The sequence below is a fragment of the Caretta caretta genome, chromosome 6, assembly GCF_965140235.1.
Source record: "Caretta caretta isolate rCarCar2 chromosome 6, rCarCar1.hap1, whole genome shotgun sequence".
NCBI lineage: Eukaryota > Metazoa > Chordata > Testudines > Cheloniidae > Caretta > Caretta caretta.
In genome coordinates, this window is record NC_134211.1 from 66,430,462 (window position 1) to 66,436,461 (window position 6,000).

Consider the following 6,000-nt stretch of genomic DNA (forward strand, 5'->3'; position numbering starts at 1 on the left):
AGGAGTACTGCAGAAAGGGATCTGGGCACAGGCGCCAACTTTTCAAAGTCCCAGGGGCTGCTCGACCCCTGGCTTCACCCCAGGACCCGCCCCCACTCCACCCCTTTCCCCAAGGCCCCACCCATGCCCCGACTCTTCCTGCCCCTGTTCCACCCCCACCCTGCCTCTTTGCGCCCAGTTCTGCCCCCTCCCCTGAGCGTGCCGCATCCTCGCTCCTCCCCACTCCCCTGCTCAGCCTCCTGCACACTGTGAAACAGCTGTTCGTGGTGGGTGGGAGGCACTGGGGGGGGAGGAGGGGAAGGCGCTGATCTGCAGGGCCCGCCGGCAGGCACAAGGCATAGGGAGATGGGAGGGAGCTGATAGGAGGACTGCCAGTGGGTGCTCAGCACCCACCATTTTTTCCCTGTGGGTGCTCCAGCCCTGAAGCTCCCATGAAGTCGGCGCCTATGGATCTGGGGGTCAGAAGGAGTACTGCGGAAAGGGATCCGGGGGTATAGTGAATCACAAACTAAATATGAGTCAACAGTATAACACTGTTGCAAAAAAAGTGAACATCATTCTGTGATGTATTAGTAGGAGTCTTGTAAGCAACACACAAGAAGTAATTCTTCCACTCTACTCCGCTCTGATTAGGCCTCAACTGGAGTATTGTGTCCCGTTCAGGGTGCCACATTTCAGGAAAGATTCAGGGCATGACTACACTTGCAAGTTAGAGCGCTTTAAAGCAGCCCCAGGCACCCTAACTCATGACACATCCACACTGAGAAGGCACGTAGAGCACCCAGACTCTGCGGCTGGAACATTCCTGGTAATCCACCTTGACGAGAAGCATAACGCTAGATGTGCCCTGGCTGGAGCGCTGTGTGGCCAGTGTGGATGCCCTGGTCTATTAATGCGCTCTGATCGGCCTCCAGAAGTGTCCCACAATACCAGTTCTAGCCACTCTGGTCATCACTTTGAACTCTGCTGCCCTGCCCTCAGGTGACCAACCGTCAGACCTTTAAACGCTCTGGGAATTTTGAAAATCCCCTTCCTGTTTGCTCAGCAAGGCATGGAGTGCTCTCAGCAAATCTTTCCAGGTGACCATGCCTCCAAGCGCCAGGCGATCCCCAGTATGGAGCAATGGCGAGGTGCTGGATCTCATCAGTGTTTGGGGGCAGGAAGCTGTTCAGTCCCAGCTGCGCTCCAGCCGTAGGAATTACAATACCTTCGGGCAGACATCAAGGGACATGATGGAAAGGGGCCATGACCGGGACACACAGCAGTGCAGGGTTAAAGGGAAGAAGCTGCAGAATGGCTACCACAAAGCCCGTGAGGCAAACCGCCACTCTGGTGCTGCCCCCACAACCTGCCGTTTCTACAAAGAGCTGGACGCAATACTTGGGGGTGACCCCACCTCCACTCCGAAGACCACCATGGACACTTCAGAGCCCAATTCAACAAGGCAGGAGGAGGAGGAAAGCAGGAGCGAGGGTACTGAGGAGGACAGCCTGGCATCCCTAGATGCATGCAGCCAGGAGCTGTTCTTAAGCCAGGAGGAAAGTAGCCAGTTGCAGCGGCTGGTGCTTGGGGAAGAACAAACACCAGAGGAGGTGCCCGGTAAGCGGCTTTTATTTTGGGAAGGAAGTTGTTCGGTGCGGGCTCTTGGGGCGAGGAGGGTTAGGGCTGCATGCATTCCTAGATGCGGAATAGGGTGTTGATGTGCTCTCTCACATCACAGTAATCGGCCTCAGTGATCTCTTCAAAGGTCTCATGCAGAAGCTGGGCAAACCTCTTGCATAGGTTCCTTGGCAGAGCTACTTGCTCCTTGTCCCAGTCAGGCTAACATGTCCGCATCACTGTGTCTTGGGGAGCGGAGGGACCATTGCTGCATACAGGCAAGCTGCATATGGACCAGGGCAGAAGCTGCATTGTGGCAGAAGACCCTCCCTTGCTTCCCAGGTCACCCTCAGGAACGAGATATCTTCCAGGACGAACTTCTGTGGAAAATGTGGGGACAGTGTTCAGTATAGGGGCCCCCTGCTGCTGTTGGCTCTCCCCAAGGCACAGAATCACAGTACAGCTGTGAAACAATCAGTCCCCCTTGCCCCTGTGCTTACTTACCATTTTGGGGCTCCTGTGAGTTATGTGCGCTCGCTTTGGGATGGGCAATTTCTGCTATTGTGTAGACTGTGCTTCTCTTTAAGTACGGGCGAATCATTGCTCTGTCTGGTGTGAACAATGCTGCCTCTGTTAAGTGTTGCATTTTGGCTTTACAGATGCAACCTTGAGATCTCAGCCGTCCTTGTTATCAAAGGACGAAAGACTCCAAAGAATTAGGAAGCGGCCATGTAGAAGCAAAGAGAACATGCTGCATGAAGTAATGATTACCCTTAATGAAAATCAAAAAGCGCAGGAGTGATGGGAGAGTGAAAGGATGGTCTGCCAGCAGAATGCGGATCCCTTGCACCCAAGCACAGAGCGGCTGCTAAGCATTATGGAATGCCAAGCGGACTCAATACAGGCGCTCGTAGCAATGTAGGCAGAGCAATTCCACATCTGCCCCGCCCTGCAGCCCTTGTCCCAAAACTCTTTCTCTTGTGACCCCATGTCACCTCCAATCCACTTTCCCCAACATCCAGGTTCTTATCGCCACCAGCTGCCTCCAACACCTGTAGCTTCACCACCCAGCCCTGCAAACTACTACCCTTACCCACTGCACTCAACCCCCATCACCATGCATTTTAGCCAGCCAGTTACTCCTTAAGCTACAAACTGACAGTGAGGAGTCTGATGAAGATGTCGACTTGTATAATGCATATGACACAAGATTGCTTGTGGCATTCACGGACATGCTCGCCACCATGGAATGCGGCTTTTGGGCTTGGGAAACAAGCACTGAGTGGTGGGATCACATCGTCATGCAAATCTGGGATGACGAGCAGTGGCTGCAGAACTTTTGGATGAGAAAAGCCACTTTCATGGGACTGTGTGATGAGCTCGCCCCCACCCTGTGGTGCAAGGACACAAGATTGAGAGCTGCTCTGATGATGGAGAAGCGGGTGGCTATTGCAATCTGGAAGCCAGCAACTCCAGACAGCTACCAATCGGTCACTAACCAGTTTGGAGTGGAAAAGTCGACCGTTCGCATCCCAACATGCTGGCAAGACCCATCAGCATATTCCTCAGCACTTCGGGATCCATTCCCACAGACCGAAAGGGAAGACAGAGCATGCAGTATAAAAATCATTGAAAGATGGCGCCAAATGTGGTCGGAAGCACAGGGATTGCTGGGATGCGAACCGATGCATCACTGGGTGTTGGGACAGGACCCAGAATGCCCCACACCCCTCCGCCCCCTTCCCACAAGCCACAGCGCCAGAATGGGAAAAGGTGCTCTGTGGGATAGCTGCCCATAATGCACTGCCCCCAATGCTGCTGCAAGTGTGGCCACGCCAGTACGCTTGCAGCTGACATTGTGAACACACTGCAGTGCTTTCTCTACTGCACTCTCTGAGGACTGGTTTAACTCACAGCACTCTACATCTGCAGGTGTAGCCATGCCCGTAGATAAATTGGAGAAAGTTCAGAGAAGAGCAACAAAAATGATTAAAGGTCTAGAAAACATGACCTATAAGGGAATATTGGATTTGTTTACTCTGGAGAAGAGAAGAGTGAGAGGAGAAATAAGAACAGTTCTCAAGTACATAAAAGGTTGTTACAAGGAGGAGGGAGAAAAATTGTTCTAATTTACCACTGAGATTAGAACAAGAAGCAATGGGCTTAAACTGCAGCAAGAATGGTTTAGGTTGGACATTAGAAAAAACTTCCTAGCTGTCAAGGAGTTAAGCACTGGAATAAATTGCCTATGGAGGTTGTGGAATCTCCACCATTGGAGATTTTTAAAAGCAGGTTAGACAAACATCCATCAGGGATGGTCTAGATAATACTTAATCCCGCCTTGAGAGCAAGAGACTGGACTAGCAGACCTCTCGAGATCCCTTCCAGTCCTATGATTCTGTCCTAATGACCATCTGAGGAGCACTGGATGCAGTTCTCTCTGAGCCTGCCAATGCTTCTCAGTACAGTGGCTGCTGAACAGTGAAGTGAATGTTCTCAATAATGAACTCTTCCCTCTTTCTTTGTGTTTGTGGGGAACAAGAAACTCTTGCTAAGTGGTTGGGCCTAGCTCTGTTGCTGAGTTTTGGCAATCTGGTAACATGCATGTTACTAAAGTAACTGATATATCTTATCCATCTTCATGGTACTGGGCCTCTTTAATGCATTCCACTTTTTTTTTTCTTAAAGCATTTTCAACTCAAGCATTTCAAAAGATTTTAGAAATCTGTATTAATTTAGCCAAGGATTGCCAGGTCGAAAAGGGACCCTGGCTGCTCTGGTCAGCACCGCCGACCAAGCCATTAAAAGTCTGGTCAGCGGTGCTGCAGGGCTAAGGCAGGCTAGTCCCTACCTGTCCTGGCACCGTGCTGCGCCCTGGAAGTGGCCAGCAGGTCCGGCTCCTAGGTCAGGGGGCCATTGGGCTCTGCACATTGCCTCTGCCCAAGCATTGGCTCCGCACTCCCATTGGTTGCTCCCCCCCGTGTAGGACCTGGACCTGCTGTACACTTCTGGGGCACAGCACAGAGCCAGGATAGGCAGGGAGCCTGCTTAGCCCCACTGTGCCACTGACCGGGAGCTGCCCAAGGTAAGCCCATGCCCCAACCCACTGCCCCAGCCCTGAGACTCCCCCAAACCTGGAGCCCCTCCTGCATCCCAAACCCTCATCCCCAGCCTCAGCCCAGAGCCCATAGCTCCTGCCTCAACCCACAGCCCCCTCCCACATTCCAAATCCCTCAGCCTCACCCCCCAACCTGGATCCCCCTCCTGCACCCCAAACCCCTCATGCCCAACCCCACCCCAGAGCCCGCACCCCCAGCTGGAGCCCTCACGCCCTTCCGCACCCCAACTCCCTGCCCCGTCCCGGAGTCCCCTCTCGCACTCTGAACCCCTCATTTCTGACTCCACCCTGGAGCCCACACCCCCAGTTAGAGCCCGCACCCTCACTCTCTTTCACACCCCAAACCCCTGCCCCAGCCCAGTGAAAGTGAGAGAGGGTGAGGGAGAGCAAGGCACCGAGGGAGGCGAAATGCAGTGAGCGAGGGGAAATGTAGTGAGCAAGGGGGAGGGCCACAGGGAAGGGGCACGACAGGGTGTTCGGTTTTGTGCGATTAGAAAGTTGGCAAACCTAGTTTAGCCTCAGCACCGTCATGAGGTAGGTAGGTAGTTATTCCTCCCACTTTTCATATGAGCAAACTGAGGTACAGATAGGGTAAGTGATTTGCCCAGTGTCCCACGGAGAGGCTCCTGGAGAGCTGGAAAATAGAATCCTGGTCCCCAAACTCCCAGTCCCTTGCCTTAACCACAGATCAATTTTTAATCCTTGGTTTGCATAGAGAGATGGATTATCTTACCTTTGCACTTCTTGTAGTGAACTTTAGTCACAATTGGAAAGAGACGTACTCTCCATCTTCAAAGTGGTGTTCACAAACACTTTCAGCATCCATGTCCGTGAAAAGCCTACTCTCTCTCAAATGCAGTTAAGAAGTGCTCTGCTAATTGGCCTCCCTGGTTTGATTATACACAAACATCATCCAGATGATACTGAATTACATAAATGGGTTGGCTTCAGTGATGTCTAACTCACCTATGAGATCATCTGCATGATAACCAGAACTGTGTCAGGAGTCCATGTTGCAACACATGAGACCTTAACAGTGTTCTTGAATCACGCTAAAGCCTTGGATGTGTCCAAGACTTTAGTACAATTCAGGGATGTTTTGGAAGCACACAAGGTCACATCTATGCTACAAATAAGGAAATGTGCTTTAACTGTAAACAGTTAATGATTGTTGTAAATAATTATTTATTTATAATGTGTGTGAGAGAGTGCAATCTACCCTTTGATGGCTGCAGCTTAGAAAGAACATAAGGATTCACTTATATTTCACCACCAAAACAAAG